The sequence below is a fragment of the Molothrus ater genome, chromosome 1 (assembly GCF_012460135.2).
Source record: "Molothrus ater isolate BHLD 08-10-18 breed brown headed cowbird chromosome 1, BPBGC_Mater_1.1, whole genome shotgun sequence".
NCBI classification, from domain to species: Eukaryota; Metazoa; Chordata; class Aves; order Passeriformes; family Icteridae; genus Molothrus; species Molothrus ater.
The window spans coordinates 124,974,558-124,993,155 of NC_050478.2; positions in this window are offsets into that span (position 1 = coordinate 124,974,558).

Genomic DNA, 18,598 nt, shown 5'->3' on the forward strand with positions numbered 1-18,598 from the left:
AATTTAAAGGATGCATGTATAATTATTTAATATGTACTGAACATGGGTAAAACCAATGGATGAATTCAGCTAAACTTCCTTTTGTGGACAACTTGTGACAAATTTGTTTTGTGCCATGACTAGGCTGTGCATCTGCAACAGCCTAATGGTTCCAGAGCTTGCTTGCTATTGCATTTTGCTGAACATTTTATTGACATGTGCCTGTCTGCCTTCTTGCCTGTTTGAAATTCTCCCTGCCTTGTTGGATGCTACCATCACTGTACACCTATGTGCAAATCAAATGGTGACAGGGAATGTTCCCAGAGCCTGGAAGCAGACCAGCTACACGGGTGACATGTCACAGTGGTCCATGGGGTGGTTTTGCCCTTGTCAGCCATCTCTCAGCCCATACTAGGGTCTTGTTCAGGTTTTAGCAAAAAGGAGGGACTGGTCCTAACAAGCAGTCTTGATACAGGTATCCTCTTTGGGAGGTGAAAGGAATTTAGTTGTATGGACATGGACTGGTCCATGACATTCAGTTGCAGTATCATAGAGTGGTGCTGCCATCTTAAATTTACTTTTCTGTGATATCAAGGTTTTCTGTACCTACTGCTACGCTGGTGCTCCTTCAATTTTTCTCCTCAGCTTTGGAGATCAGTGTGACTCTCGTTCACATTCAGAGGAACAGAGAAGAGAAATACAAGATATAGGCTACATGTGATAGTTATCTATAGTGCCCATGTTGGTAGTTTCTGCTGCACAGTTTCTCTCACAATCTGGAAGATAAGAAGAACTTAAAATGTACTTAGGATTGGAGTGGACCTTTGGCTTAGTCCTTCCTCTAACTTCACAGTGATGACAGCAATAGGGACATTGCTCTGTCCTGGTGTAAATGGTTACTGTAAGTTACTTCTTCTCCGGGCTCTGAAAAGGAGAGATAGAAATGGGAGTGTGGCTGTAAAATATATACAGAGATATTTTCAAGGTTAATGCTAGATGCAAGTCCAAATTGTGACATGTTTTATCCAGTAATAGAAAAAATATGATTTCTCTCCAAAATGATACAAAAGATGGGCAGTAAATTCCTTGATGGAAACTTATTTGTGGAAAAAACCCCTCTGGCAAGTTAAAAAGCTCTGTGGAAGACACTAGAATACCAGACTCTTGGCTTGGGAAAATCCTAACAAACAAATATACATGCAGTGTTGTAATGTTTTCTCTTCACTCTTTATGGAATTAATATTTTGATTTACTTAAAATTTTGATGTGACTTTTAATCCAACTTATTTGGATGTTTTGGTATTATGCACTTAAATGTGGTAGTCTAAACCAGACAGATTGAAATCTCTAAATTCTCCAAATCAGCTTCAGTGTGACATTATTAAACTCCAAAGAAAAATGGAAAGAAAGATTTATCTCCTAGTTCTTTGATTTCCCTCATCTTATGGAGATTAGGAACAGTGAAGCTTTGCTGGTAAAAAATACTGTTGTTATTTCTTCTGTCTTAGGACCCAAGGAACACTGCAAAGACTATCCCTGTTCCATTTGAAATCCAGGTACAAATAGACAGGTTTGAACTCCCAGCTTGGAGCAGACTCAGCTCCTTGGATGATAACTCTGGGAGCTTTCGGGAAAAGAAATAGATTTGATTGGTAGTGAGAGACAACTGGATACAGAAGAGTTACTTCAGGAAAGTGAAAACAGAACTGAGCTCAAGAATGATTAATTTTAATCAGACTAGTGTTGCTTCAGCAAAGCATACCAAGTCTTTTCTGGTTTTGTGATATTTAATTAAATTTGGAAGGTTAGAAAGAAAAGGTATATTTCCAAATTAAGCTTTACCTCATCAAAATTTCATTTCTTTCTGTTTTAAACAGCTCTTGAGAGTACATGCTGCTAAGCACTATCTGGTAATTTTATTTCCTGGCATAGTTGCTACTTATCAGAACTTAACCCGGAGTATCTTTATTTTAAATTCTTACTCTGGGAATTCATACTCTTCTATAAATATTGCCAGTGATATGTGTCATATTGTATATTTTACATCTGCAGAATATTTATCTGATTGTGTGTGATTTTTGTTTGATGTAAGAAAGACTTTCCTTTGTATCTTACCAGAAGTTGCAGCAGGGAATAATATGACTTACAAAGAGCTAACATTTCAGAAAAGAAGGCTTTTGAAGAGCACAGCTACAAAGATAAAACACTGGCACTGCTTTTCTTTGCACAAGGACAAGGTAGCCATCTTCATCCTAAGAGAGAGACTTTGGCAATCTTCATCTTTCATCCTAAAATCATCTTCCTGGATTGAGAGGTATAAAATTAACTTGTTTAAATTTATTTGTATTATGAGCATAACTCCTGTTAATGCTGATGAGAAATGTACTGAACTTACTGGAGATGAAGTTACTTAATTCTCCAAAGCAGCTTATATTTCTTTTTCATGGCTGTGATCATTTCCTTCCTCTACCATAATTATATTCCACGCTATATAGATCTCAGCATTTTATCTTGGTGTTATCCTTCAGAATAAAATTCTCAGTAATTTCTTTCCAGCAGTATTTCTGTAATCACAGCAGAAAATTTCCATTCCTTTCAAACATGAGAAAGAAAGAAAAGATATTTTTAAATTATTTTTAAACAATTCTATGTTTTTAGTCCCTCTTGACATTATTTATCTATGTGAAAAATTTGAAAAATACAATTTTGCATTGATAGCTGACTCTGTTATGGTCTCAGTTTGCTATTATACCTAACTTTAACATACTTTATAAGCATTTCTCAGAGAGGAATTTAACAATAAGATGTTTTAAACAAAACAGCAGTAAAACCAGGCAATTGCAAAAGATAAACCACACATTTATGTTCACTTAAGCCCAAGATACTTAAAGCTAACCTACTACTGAGTTTCTTGTAGTGCAATAAAAAATTTAGCATTACACATGCCTGATTTTCTTCTTACTGTTTTTATGTCAGAGAACCTTTGCAATTTTAATCCGTTTAAAACTATACAATAGGCCATAAAAACATTTATTTACTTTATGCTCCTTGTGACATGTAGGCAATATCTAGGCCCTTTTTCAGCACTTGTGAGCTTATAGAAAATGCTGCTGTATGCCAGCCCTTGTGAGAGATGCATAGCTGGGTTTGCAGAGGGCTGTTGTGCTCCTTGGCACTGGGCAACCTCCTGGCACTGGGTCATGCTGTGAGTTGCCTGGCAAGAAAAGAAAAGAAAAAAAAAATCATTGGTTTCTTAAGTTAGTTTTCCTTTAGGTTACAGTGTGAAGAGAAACTTTGCATTTATCTGGCCTTGGGTCTATTTCCTTGAGGAATTATGCTGCAGGCTTGGTGCAAGTGCATAGTTGCCTGCTCCTCTGAAACCCCTTTGGGCTTAAAAATTGCCTTCGCTGCAGCAAACCAAAGTACCCCAGAAAACTGAAAGCACATCTTAGTTCAAAAATCTTTGCTTTTGAGTCTTTCTTCTCGAGAAATGTAAATGGGTAGAGAAGACAGCAGGCTTCTACAGAGGAGTTTTTCACAGGAACTGTCTGGGAGGGTCTTGGCTGTCCCTTAGCTGCACTGGGAACAACGTGGCACAGCCTTCAGTGCTCCAACTCCTCCCTGTTGAAATACTTCATGCCAGGTAAGGTTTAGCCATCTTGCTTTTTTTCTTTGCTGTTTACTCTGTAACACTGGTAACCTTCATGCCTTCTACTGCACTTTAAAATATCTGCCATTTTTACCTGGAAATGTACCATATGGTATCCTGGGACATGGAAGAAATCAAATTTCTACTAAAGAACCTTGAAATTGGAGGGAAAAAGAAAAGAAAAAAGGAAGGACAACAAAACTTTGCATCTGTTTAGCCTTTTGAGGTAGATAAACATGCAAAGATGTCAGTTCCATAGGTTAATAATCCAGTGCACAAATTAACTGGGGCTCAATATGTAGTCTTTAGACCCAGAGGTCACTCAGCCAATCAATGAAATTTTTAGAATTCATTATTTCTCTCTGAAAGATCACTGTTGGATGGAATTCAAATTACAGGACTACTACAACAGTATGTAATATTGGGGTTTACAAAGTCTGTTGTGCTCACAGAGAATGTTTTCTCTATGACTTCCTCAGCCTGAGCCAGCGTCCTGGGTGTTGCTGAAAGATACAGCAGGACACAAAAAGCCTAGAGAGAGCCTTAGTTCCTAATAAATTTTTGTCAAATAAATCTGGGTAAAGTCTGAGTAGCGAATGAATGACTCAGGACCCTTTCTAGACTCTCAGGACTGATTGCAGCACCCCAGAACACTTGTGGGTGTGTGGGTCCTGCAGCACATTTCAGCATCAGAGGGCACCAGGCAGAGGGTGGCTGGACTGCCAAATGCATCCCAAATGGAAATGCAGCTCACTTGTCAGAGTAACACATGCTCTACCATTAGCAAAGATATCTTACAGCTGGGGTGGGCCTAGCTGTTCCAGAGAAGGCTGGTCCAACAACAAGTATTGTTACCACCTACACTATGTAGTCATCAGGCCAAGAAGAAAAGCTGTGTAGAGATTTCTGCTTCATAAATCCTCTTTTCTTGTTTGTTTCCTTTCTACATAAATCCAGCAAGGACTCTTTTTTTTTTGTTTTACTTTTCTTTAAATGCTGATACTTTTCAATCATATGGGGCCCTAATTTTGCCTCCAGTCACTGAAAGCTGCAATAATGTAAATGCAGATGTTTTTAGCAGTATTTCTATTCACTAGAGACTAAAAGATATCTGTAGACCCATATTGTTTAAAGTCAGAATTATGATAGAGGACTCCAATTTTGTATAAGGTTTGTAGAAAGCACAGAGTTTTTTATTTTCTTATATTTAGTAGTCTAATGGGATTCCTTGAGTATTTGAAGTCAAATTGGTCTGGGATGATTTCTTAAGTAAACACAGACTTTACCTCAGGATTGAAATTAGTTTTTTGGAAACTATAATACTAGAACTACGGTATTGACACTGACAAATAAGATAAGAGACATCCTTTGCACAGAAATTTAATGAAAGGAATTGCTATCATGTATTTCAAAATTACAGTATGATCGTTTCTTTTCATTCTTTATAACCATCACATGGCATATTTTTCCAGAGGTGCTACCTAATTATGTTGTAATTAAATGTGATTCATCAAATAGAACTGGAGACAAAACTGGCAATCAGTGAGTCTTTTTCATTCACAGAATCTGTAAAATAGGTGTTTCTTGTAATTAGTTTACAGATGTTTACTTTTGAACAAGTAAATCAAAATTATAATAATTTTCTTCTCATCATCTGGTAGAATATTTTAGCATATATATGCAGCACATAACAATGGTTTTCATGAGTGGGACTACCAGAAATTATCACCTGTAGCCACAATTATGATAATTATTCAGAAGACTTCAAAATATAATCTCTTACTGAAGTTAATGAATAAGACCATGTTTTAAGTCTAGATGCAGTAGAAGAAACTTACTTCTGTTTGTGCACACTAACTATAGCTGAAACATCATCGAATAATCTTTGGATTAGAAGGGCCTTTAGACATCATGCAGTTCCAACCCCCCTTTTATGGGCAGGGAACCTTTCACTAGGCCAGGTTGCTCAGAGCTCCATCCAGCCTGGCCTTGAAGGTTGCAGTTGCAACAATTTTTATTTATTTATTTATTTTTTTAATGTTGATTGAGTTTACTTTCCTAGGTAAAGTTAAGTAAATGCTATTGGCAAACCACATACTGCCAACTCAATATATTGATTAAAAGGGCACCTTCTTGGGAGTATTTGTGGGCTTCAATTGTCTTTCTGCTAGAAGAATTTAGCTGTCCTTTAATTTCACTGGCTGTAATTATGCAGGTTTTGGGTAACTGAGAGAAATGGGCTGGTTTGTTCCCTGGGCTGCTCAGTTGCAAAAATCTGAGCAGACTTAGTGTCTGTGTGCTGTATATGCCAAGCTGTAGTTTCAGCCCAGTGCTCTGCTCACCTACAGAAGGAGGGTCTGGCTGTCACTGCTGTTTTGGGGACATCCCTGTCACATGGGAACCTGCCATACACACACTAACTCAGAGCTGGTGGGCTGGGGGTCTGCCTGCTCCTCCTCCAGGCACCAAAAAAAAAAAAAAAAAAAAAAAAAGGCAGGATCTGGTGTCAGAATAACCCTCGGGCACTTGTGGAAATAGCTATCACATTTCTCTCCCCAAAACAAGACCAAAGACAGACAATGTCAGAGTAGTAGCTGGCATCTGAGCCCTCCTGTCCTCTTGCCTGACACCAACTGAAGGCAGGAGAGCCTTCTCAGAGAAAAGAAAAAAAAAAAAACTTAAATTTTTTTTTTGATTGCTGGAAGTATATTTAGCCTAATCAAGCTTAAAGCAGGTAATGATGAGCCATTCTATTTATTTATTGCTTTCTGCTAGTAAATAAAATTGTTTTCTTTCTAAATACAAATCCAAGCCAATTCTATTTCCATCCCTACTGTGCTTCCCTATGTTTATCCACCCACATGATCTATTTGAAGGTACAACCACCTGTAGGACTCTACTTATCTTCCCAGACTTTGCAGAGGCTGACTGGAGAGAAAAGACATCCTAAGTGAGCACTGTTTAGGGTTTCCTTTTTCTCCTCTTCATTTGTTTGAAGAACATTTGGCTGAAATCTAACTTTTGTACTTTTACAGCTATTTCTGTTCTTTCAGTAGCAACAAATAATTCATTTTTGTGACAAACTATTTCCAGGATAACCCACTATGATATGACAGAGAATTATAGCTTGAGAGAGGATGAAAGAGAAGGAGCAGATGATATCTCACAATCCCACAAACAATCCCGTTGTCGTGAAAAGTATGCCTATTAATATCTATAAAGATGAAGGAAAACAGGTACCATTTACAATTTTAAAAGGATGGTTGCTAAGCTGAAGATTTTCCTAAGGACTTTGAGCTGCCTTTTGATAGTGATAAGCCACTATCTGTTCTGAAAAATGCCTGGCAATAGGCACTGAAGCAGGATATACACCATAGGCAGACAGGGAACACTCTTGAAGCTTAATCACATGCAAATTGGAGATTAGGAGATTACAACTGACTTCAGTGCACATGAGGAATATGGTGTAATGCCTTCACATATCTTCAATTTTAATTCCATATTAATCTTAGCGTGGATCATTCAGAATTGGGAAGATAAACCAAAGAAGCCTTGACTTCTCTGCTGCTGAGATCCACAGAACCATTTACAAAGTTAGGGGTTTTGTTACATACACATCTGTGCATGCTGGAGGAGTTTAAAATGGGTTTCCAAAGATGACTTGCACAGTAGGATCTAGAAGATCTTGCAGGATTTTGGGGGCCATGTCTGAAGTGGGATGTACTGTGCATCCAGCTGCTGAGACCATGGTGGCCTGAAACTCTGATGCTCTTGCCCTGTCTGGGACTGCATGATCATGCCCTTGCCAAGAAAACACAATCCTTAGTGGTGACTTGTGCCTTCCTGATACCTCTTCTGAAATCTGTTTAAGGACAGAAAAAAAAGTGCATTTGAAAGGAACTGAGTTCCTTTATTTTATGATTAACAGAGGCAGAAGACAGCTGATGATTACTAGTACAAGAATAGACTGCAATCCACACTGTATGTGTGGATTGTCCTTTAAAATATTATCTCTGTCATGGATTCATTGGGATAGAGATCTGTAACCAGAAGTAACCATGATGATAAATGATCTGTTGTATAATTTTGAAAAAAATGTTTCATTTCTTTGTGCCCTCTCTGCTCATCTGTGACATCATAGTAATCAGAGGCTACTAAGCTCAACTTAGTATTTTTCAAGGAAACTGCTGGAGATAGTCCAGAGGAGGCCACAAAGATGAACAGAGGGCTGGAGCACATCTCCTTTGAGGAAATGTGATGAGACTTGGGATTGTTCAGCCTGGAGAAGAGAAGGGCTCAGGGTGACCTTTTAGCAGCTTTCTGGTACCTAAGGGGGACCAACAAGAAATATGGAGAGGGACTTTTCCCAAGGGCATGTAGTGATAGGACAATGGGATTGGATTCCAACTGAAAAATGGTAGGGTTTGGTGACATATTAGGAAGAAATTCTTTATTGTGAGGGTGCTGAGGCACTAGTACTGGTTGCCCAGAGAAGTTGTGGATGCCCCATTCCTGGAAATGTTCAAGGCCAACTTGAATGGGGCTTTGAGAAACCTGCTCTGGCTGAAGGTGTCCCTGCTCATGGTAGGGACATTGGAACTAGGTGATCTTTAAGGTTCTTTCTAACACAAAACATTTTATGATTCTCTGATTCATATGATTCTGATCATAGATCTGATTCTGATTTCTTTCATTTTCTCTTTCTGTGGATGGGAAATAATTAGTGGGATGTACTTACTAGTTGTACTAAGACATTAATCCTTGGTGCCTAGCTCAAAGTCATCCTACTTTGAAATTTTGAGTACAATGACTTTGGCAAGCACTGTAATGTTACAGAGACAAGCAAACAGCAGACAGCCTTGGCCTAGATACATACTTGTTGTGGAACCTCGGCCAAATTATTTAACACTCTCCCCACCATGCCCCACCATGATTTCAATTTGTAAAATGAGTTCAGATCTGGTTTCTTTCTTGTATGAGGATGAAAGCCACTTTTATGTCATAATAGAACATATGGGCTAGATTCTTACATCAGGATAATAACGGATGTGCCATTGGTTATTGCGTGAGGGAAACTTGGACGCTCAATATGAGTGTTTAGCAAGCTTCGTTTGTTGAAGAGAGCATCAGACTTTTATGCACAAGTAATAAGCTCATACATATTCTGCAAGCTAAGCAATCTATTGGCTATACTACAATATCAGCTCTTCCTCATACCTTAGGGGTTACATCTTTCTTTTCTCATGTCTCTCTCACTACTTGTTATTGTACCACAGCTATGCTCAAGGACACAGGTGTTTTGCAGGTGCAGGGACCCAGATTAGCTGCATCCTCCCAATTCTTGGTCCAGAACGTGGCCCCTGTCATGTAGCCATTCCTCCACAATTGGTGATTTGTGCTAATTGAACATTTTCTCCTGAGGTAGAAAATACTTATCCATAAAAATACTTTCTTCATCCCTGCTAAATGTATTCAAGGATTTTTCTACTCTAGTTCTTTTTTCCTTTCAAACCATATAGGTTCATTTTTTTTAGTTTTTATAAATTATTTTCTGCTAGTTCCTGAAATACAAAATTTCTGAATTCAGAATAAACCCTTATTGTCATAAATAATTAAAAAGAAGATTAATTTAGGGCAACTGATCATCGTTTAGTGGCCAAAAGGAAAGAGTGTTATTTATACAGTAGCATTTCACACATGCTTATCAGTAAATTGTTTTTAGAATATATGACTAGAAGGGGCAGCTCTCTGATCACAAATAAGAGAATTGTAATTATTTTGTATTTTATACAAAAATGAATGCAATGAAGGGATTATGTACATATTTTTTCATAGCAAGAACAACCAATAAATTACCAGCCACAGGAATGTCTCAGCTGGATGCAGGAAGCAGTATTGCGTTTTTGAGAACAATTCACCTGTATGCCAACTGCCAGTCTGACATTGAGGAAAAGGAAAAACATTTTCCTCAAAAACTTTACTCCCTTAAATGAAATTCTGGGAAAGAGTGTTGTATGAGACCTGTATTAGTAGGCAAGAAATATAACCCCCTAAAATAAACTACTCACAGGAATTATTTACAACCAGAAGCTACTCTAGGAGAAAATTTCTATTGAAAGCCGAAATGATATTGTGGTTATTACAACAGGCATTTCATTCAGTGTAGAAAAGGTTTTTTTAAAAGACATCTTGTAAAATACTCTTCCTTGGTAAAGAAATGAGTGTGTAGTGTTAAATAGACCTGTATTTTCCTCCAATGTAGTGGACAGAAATGGTAAATATATGCAATTATCTTCATATTGCAAGCACGGGTTCAGCATGTGTCAGGAGCTAAAAAGCTCAAAAATGATACAGCACTTACATCCACTTGGAAATGACAGGAACGTTGAGAAGGAGACAGATAGGACCCAGTCCTCTGCTGCTGTAACCTGACAGAGCTCCACTGAAGTAAGTGGAGCTATAATGATTCAGGCCAGCAGAGGAGCTGGTCAATAAGTGCTTTGCTTTGAGACTTGAACTTTTCTAAGATTGCAGTAATTGTAAGTGCTGTGGATACTTCATTTTTTCTTCAGGGCTACATATATATTTATTTCTTCTGCAACCCACCTGGCATCTAATAAAAAAATTAGAAAAAAAAAATCTTAAAGTTTCTAATTTGTCAGTCCCTTCTTAAGGCAAAAGTCTCAGCACTCAGACCTGGGTGAGCTTTCAGCCTCATTACAAACACACACTCTGTGCTGAAAGGAGCCATTTACTGTGCATGTAAATGCATGCTGAAGCTGGTCACTGCTGCTTGTGGGCTGGACTCTGCCCAATTTCACTTTCATGACTCAGAAGTGCATTGCAGTTTGAGTAATACCCTACAGCTCACAGACCTGGTAGGTGTGCTTTTAGCAACCGGCTGTACATTAGCAGCTTTGGTGCTCCAGGAAGGTGTCTAACTATATGCAATTTTAAAGTATTGCTGTATCTCAGTTGGAAGTACTTGATTTTCTTTTCATCTTGCCTCTTTTCAACAAAAAGAGTGCAGAAAATTATCTGGGGCCAAAGGGTTTCACACAGAGCCTTATCAATGACAGCTATCAATGACAAGACATAATGGTTCTCTGTGCTAGTATCCTAATATTGTCTCAGTCAACCATTTTCCAGTGAAGTGTAAGACTGTGTTGGAGAAGATTTAAAAAAAAAGTTTACACATGCTGGTTCTAAAATTTGTAGAGTTTCAAAGAATCGAAATTACTGAAATCCTAACTAACTCATTTTGAACACTTCATCATTGATAATGAACAATTTTGATTAGGCTTTTGTGCCTCTGGATGTCACTGTTGTTTTGCAATAATATAAACAATGTTATTTGACAAAGCAACAAATGAAAATGGTATAATCATTACCATCCTATGTTTTTTTAGAAAGTACAAGGCTGATCACACTGGCAATTTGAGATTTACCATTAATTCAGTGTAAGGTATGTACAACTGAATATGTAAAATAATGCTTTCTTCAGTTTAATATTTGGTGAAAAGGGAAAAAGCTCCAAACCCTATCAACTTCTCTAATGTCCCAAAATGCATTTCTTTGGAAGCACTAAAATGGAATGAGAGCCTTCATTGCCCTGATGGGGTTCTGTCAGGATATGTCCTGGATAAATACTGGCTTAGCAAGTCAGAAGAAATGGTGGTGTGTGTGAGGAGGAGGTGAGTAAGTGTCAAGGTCCATGCACTGCGGCTGCTGCTCATGCCTGCCTGAGAGGAGTGGAACTTACTTTTCCCAAGTAAAGTTGCTATGCATTTGTTACAAAATTGGGAGCAAAAAGAAGGGAGGGAAAATCATACTTTTCTTCTTTTATAGATCTTGCAGAGCAAACTGTTCTACTGTATGAAATTATTTATAAAGTTAGTGGAGATTTAGTGATTAGGAGGGGTATTTTTCAGATTCATTAATGGCTGTAATTGCCTCAGTTCTTTGCAATAAAATAGGATGCACTATGTGCAATAAGTCTTCCTTGGAACAAAGCAGATTCATCAGAAGTTTGTAGGGCAACTGGGGTGTGACAAGGAGTAAACAAAGGAGTGTACAATTTTTAAAATGTCTCTAATCTCTAGTTTTTTGTTGTCAGTTTAATGAATGAGAGTGGCTGCCTTCTGCTGGGAAGTATCAAACATGAACTAAATATAGAAATAGAGTATTTCCATGAAAAAAGGGACATTTTCCATTTTTCTTGAATCCTTGAATTTCATGTGAACTAAATCTGAATAGGAAATTTCGCTTCAAGGAGGTCAAGGACATAGTGATCAGGAAACACACTGGCATTCTCGTCTTTGAAATCAGTAACCACTGACTTCAGTTTGGATAGAATTTCTTCTTTACAAGGGGATCCCATAGGATCCCACTCAGTCAGGGTCACACTTCCATGCGCAGTTATTGTGGTTTAACCCTATCTGGCAATGAAGTACAAAGCAGCCACTTGCTCACTTCCCTCTGCCTTGGCCCCTCTGGTGGGGAGAAAATATGGAAGAAAGGCATGGGTTGAAGTATGAACAGATTAATAGCTGAAACAAATGAAATATGTTATTATTAATAATAACAATAATAATTATGAATTATAATTAATAAACTAATGAGGAGATATAGAGGACTAAATCCCAAGAAACACAACTGATGCCCATCACAGTTTCTCACCACCCACAGACTGATGTCCAGCCCATCCTCAAACAGCGATTGGTGCCTCCCAGCCAAGTCCCCACAGTTTATACACTGAATGGGACATTCTATTGTATGGAATACCCCTTTGGCCAGTTCAGCTCAGCTGCCTGGCCGTGCTCCCTCCCAGCTTCCTGTGCCCCTACTCACTGGCAGAGCATAGGAAACTGAAAAATCCTTGACTTAGAGAAAGCTCTGCTCAGCAACAGCTGAAACATCAGTGTGTTATCAACACTCTTCTCATCCTAAATCCAAAAGACAGTACTGTACCAGATCCTAGGGAGAAAATTAACTCTATCCCAGCCAAAACCAGGACAGCAAAGAATTAAAGTAAATCCAAAGTACTTTTTGCTATCATACCTCAGCTAGACTAGAGCAAATGTATTAAATCACTCACATACTGTAAAGAAGATGCTATTTTTAGACTGTAAATTCCTTTTCCCAGTAGCAGGGTGCTAATATCATATCATGCTATGAGGGTGGGTTTTCATTCTTTTATCTTTTTTTTAAGCTTGCAGACAAATATCTTGCACATTTCTTTTAGGGTTTTAAACTGCTACTATTACAAGGCTGATTAATAAGGGCTTTATGAGCTAATTAATATGCTTTTATCTATATGAGCTTTTATCTTTATGTGACTGATTGCTACAGCAATTCTATAACATTACAAGAAGCTATTTATTTTCAAATTAACAATGTCATCATGACCTTTTACCACACAGCTAAGTCAAGGTTCTGGCCTGCCAGGTAGCTCAGACTGTTCAGTGCTGGCTGTAAATTACATGCTGATGAGTGAGTGTGATGATATCTGTTCCTCGATGTGAATGCAGCAGTTTATTCTCCCAAACATAAGTGATGATAGAGTTCTTGAACACTGAAATGTAGATGAAACAGTAAATTTTTAAAGTAGTGATGGCAGTAAGAGTATGAATGAATGTGCTTACTGGGGAAAGTGTTGGTGTGCCCGGGCCGGTCCCTGGTGATGCCTGTGTCTGGACTGGGTCCTGGCCACCCAGGGACATCTCCAATACATCCAGTTGCTCTGTCCAAGATCCTGTGCAGGGTGTGTTTTGGGAGGTCACAGCACCAGGCTGATGTGGATCTCCATTTTTGATTTTGGATTTACTCCAGATCCAGTATCTGTGCTGAGTAACTGGGCAAAACACTGCAAGCTCCCCGTGTGAAGGAACAAGACACAAATATTTATATTACTGTGTTATATGGGACCCCACAGGCTATGGGTTAAGCTCAGCCCTTGGTAGGGAACTAACCCATAGTAGGAATTTCTCCCTTCAAAAAACTTAAAATCTCAGCAGTAACAAAAACAGAGGGGCTGGAGTGCAGCCATGAAGAACAATTTCTGTCTTGTAAGGACCATGATTTCAGCATTAGTTTGCATTCAAATATATTTGAGGACATCTACAGGGGGAATTATTTTGAAGTATTAATTTTGAAATCTTTAAACCATCCAGCATCTCAAGTCTGTCTTTCATTTGAGATGACTGGACATTGTAAATACCAAGATGCGACTACAAATATTTAGACTTTAACAAAAGATGTTATTTTGAGGAAAATTATATTTAGATTCTCTCAAAAAAATTGACTTGTATTGATAACTCAGCTAATTTAAATCACAAAAAAAATATTAGTTGGGAAAGTAAATATTACTATTATACTACCCATACCAAAACCCCTTGTTTTTTACTCTACTGTAGTGTCAAAGTTACAGATAAATAACTTAAAAATATTCCTTAGATTTGCTTCAAAAAGAGTTTTGATTTGGGTTCCTGAAAAGTACATAGAGTGATTTCTTTTAAGGTTAGAACTGATCTGACTTCCCTCCATTAATGTTAAAATATCAAATTCTGGACAATTACACAAAGGGGCTAAAAACTATAGTGTATCTAGGGGAAAGAAAACACTCACAAAAGGATGGGAAGGAATTTATGTGGTATTTGTGCAACTATCAGACAAGCTTTCAAAGGATTTCCATTGTCATTCAAGATTACTTGAGCATAAGTTAATGGACTCTTAAAGTATTACCCAAAGCTTATTATGATAGACTATAGCAGCCTCTTTTTAAAATGTTTTTTAATAATATCAACTACAAGGTCCCTGAAGACATGATATTTCTAGGCTTAGTATTTCTTCATCAAATATTAAAATAGGTCAAGCAATTTGGTTTCAGTTCCTTCTCTGTTCATGCTCCTGCTGTAGTGTGCATACCAAGTAGAGAGCATTATGTAGATTTACCAACTGTTGAGTTTTCTGCTTTGTTTCATTATGTTGTTTATTTTGCAATCTGTACTGAGAGTGGAAGAGCTACAATTACACACCAAGGAATCCTGATATTTACTAATTCCATAAAGTTAAGGTCATCTTCTGTAGCAATTAGAGAATAAATTATCAGAATTCAATCTTGCAGATGCAGGTAATCCATAATGAAAAGACTGAGATAAGACCAAATGACTCAACAAGGTTTTTAGTTACATGATTAAACTACTAATATCTTACAGTATGAGTAGCAATATATCTCTGTGGATCAAAATGTATTGATGTATAATCAAATATTTCCCAGGAAATATTTGCATTTGTCAATTGGATTTTGGCTAAATTAAGGCTCAAAATTTTATTCTTAGAGGCAAGTAGTCAAAGACAATCCCCAAAAGGCAAATATTCCTCCAACTGAACAATTTTCCACACCCCTTGTTTTATTTCTCAGCAGAAGCAGGGATGAAACATGTTTAAAGCTTGATTTCATCAATCAGCATTAAGTTATGTACAAAGTTTTACAAATACTAGATAAGAATCAGACCAAACAGGTCCATCTTAGAAACTTAGATTTGGTTGAGTGTAAAGGAATGGGACCATTCATACTTCTCTTATTTAAAAACTGAATGTACAAAGCAGTGCACAGAAAAGAAATGTTTAAGGTAGATATTTAGAATAGAATAAAAACCTTTTGATGTTTCAAAAGTAAAGCTGCACACATCTTTTAGATATCGAACCTGGCATGAAAAAAGGATTCTTAGAGCATGAATTGCAGTGAAGACATGAAAGTGTGTGACCTCATATTTGTAGTTCACCAGTAACATTGTTAAATGTATTTTAATACCTTTTGTTATAGAGTAAAAAAATGCTACTGTCCTTGATTTCATCAAAAGCAAGATGTGGCAGCAGAGCTGCTGCTGTGTAGTACACATGGTTAAGGGATAGTTTGTCATGCTTGGCTTTTATTTTAGGCAATTTAATATTTAGCCACTTAACAGCTTTGGAGGCTGAGTCTTTTGTTTTGAAAAATGTTGCAGGGATTGTACAGAGCAATGTCCTTGATACAGGAGCAGCATCCATGAGAGAGTATGTCAAGTATAGTTTGGAGTCGGCAGGCTAAAATTATCCATGAGTCTTTGATTTAATTTTGATGCCAGAGACAATCTTTGTTCTGATATTTATCACAAAGACTGTCAAGTCCTTGTCAAGTAAAAGTAAAATCATGTGTTTCAGTGAGCCTATTTGCCAATTCTGGCGTGTCATTATCTTGGTTTATGTTTCTTCTGTGTATTTGGTTATGTTTCTGGCAAATTAAAATGCTTATCATTATGATTTCAAAGATGTCTTATTGGTAATTATATATTTCAAGATGAGCTGCCAACTATTTTGATGAAATTTCTGAGTATCACTCTGAGCAAACTTGGATTTATTTATTTTAGTAGCTCACTGAGGAATAAACATCATGATTATTCTCTTGTCATTCAAATAAATCTCAGATTTATTTCTATGCCAAGCACTGTGAGACAAAATAACACTCATTTTTTGAATGGTGACTATGACCAGCAAAATAAAAACCCATTCCTTAGAAAAAGACTTGATCCAACATCCCTGCAAGTTACTGCAATGTGTCTTTTGACTTGCAGATTTTGGATCATGGTGTGAGTGTGCTGATTCAAGAATCCAACAGTAACAACAACTTTGTGTCTTGTTACTGCCTGCCTTTTTGCATCTTGCTTGCAATTTGTGGCAAGATTACGTATCAAGAGCTTTTGTGGAAAGATTATAGTTTCTCATGCATGTGAAGTATTTTTCAAGTTCCTGTTGACTCTAAAATAATTAATAGAAAAGTGAATAATCTGAATACTAATAACTGCAACTTCATTTTTAAATCGAATTTTAAATATTAGAAATTTGCAAAACTATTTATGCAAATTAAATTGCCCCCTGTCACTGGCTATGTTAATCCTACTCAATTATGTTACTGCTAAGACATATACATTTATTGAGTTTAGATAAATGTGTGCAATTCTTCAAAGGCTTTATGTAATTGCTTCTAGATTTGCCATCAGCTGTACTTGTCTTTGTGATTTTATCTCTACTTGGTAGGTTTTCATGTTGTAATTTTATGTTAATTGTTTGTGATTGTATCTATGAGATTTTTATGCAGTAATTTTGAATAGAAGTTGTCTGATTGTACCTTTGATGAAAATTTTAATGCTACTTTTACCCAGAATGTACTTACTAACAAGCAGTTCACATAAACCAACATATGCTAGAAGGAAAATTATATAAATAAAATGGGAGGGCATTTCCACAAAGGTAGCACATTGTGAATTATAAGGGTAAGTATTTTAGTAATTTATAATTTTGCACTTTGGTTTATTCTGACAAAGAACAAGTGATTGAGCTGGTAACTATTGTATGACTCAGAAGCTTTGAGGGTTTTCACAATCTTTTTGCTTGCTCCTCTGTGCAAATTCCCATATGCACTCCAGCTAATTATATCAATTTTTACAAGATAATCAGGGGCCACTGTAATTTTTTTCAATGCAAAAACACAGCATAAGAGCAGAGCCTGAACCAGTCCAGTGGGCAGGCAGGCATTTTCCTGGGTACCATCCAGGGGCAGGGCCTTTGGTGTGAGAGGACACCAGACACCCCTCTGCTCTTGTTAACTGGTCCCAGGAGAGCCTTGCTATAAGCCTGCTCTATTCAGGTAATTTTGGTAGTGAATATTCTGAATGATTTGTGTTGCCAAAACGTCTTGAGGCTCTCAGTACAGCCCTGGAGGCACAGGGTGTTTTCAAGACCATATTTGAGCATGGTCTGGCTGCAAATAAGGACAAATTATAGGCATATTTCATAAATTCTAATGTATGAAATATACTTTCACCCAAGCACTCACATATGGAAGACAAAAGTTCGTTTATTGTCAGTAGTTGTAGTCTTAGAAATAGATTTTTCTGTTTGCTTATTTAGGAGCTGTTTTTCTGTGATTTCATTTTTCGTGGCTGGTTCAACTAGAAAAAGGAGTAGATTTTGAAAAACTCTCTTAAATCAACAGTCCACAAGAAGTCTAATGCTTCTTTTGGAATGATTATACTTTACTTTATTTCCCCCCCCCTCCTCATATATATATTTAGCTTGTTCACTTTGAGTAGTTACAGGCTATCTTTTCTGTTTCATCATTCAAGGCTGGTGGTAGGGAATTCTCAAATTGATTTTTTTTACTACAATATTTTTACTTTTGATTTTTGATATTTTTCTTACATGTCTATTTCAGTTGGGGGAAATTGAATAAACATGCTACACTCAGCACATTTTCTTAATTGGTTGCTGCCACTTCATTCAGATAATGTGATGAAAGATTCTCCTTCCCCTTAGAGACAATTAATTCAGTTCTGACATTGCTCTGTGTTTCTAGAAATGATTGGATTCATTTTTTACAGATAGCGTATTTTTTGATTCTTTCATGTTTTTCCCCAAACAGCTTAAAAGTAAATGATAGAGTCCCCAGCCCAAGTCTAGTAATTCAGTGGCTAGAATTGAACAATAAACCTAAAAAAAAAAGAAATTAACTACAAGCTGTTTGTGTTAGCAAATTCTGTAGTAGTGAACCATGAATAGGTGAGCAGGCAAGACCAGATGCACTATTTAAATGGATTAGGTGGGCCATTTAGCTATTGTTAGGAGTCATTGCAATTAATTTAATTGAATCTCTTCTTTTGGCAGTGATCCCAAAAGGCAGACATTCAATTGCCCAGAATGCCTGTGGTAGACAAACAATTTCAGACTAAATATAATATACTTCTAAAGGATTCTGTGTTTTCCTTAAATGTGGACTATCCTTACTTTTTTAAGGTAGGAACAATTTGAAAGCACTGATTCTATTGCTTTTGTCCAACCTTTGTAGTTCTCTAGGGTTGCCTGAGAGAGTGGGCATGAAAACTAAGATGGCATATAAGGAAAGATGTGCCACTTTGGCAGGGAAAATTTCAG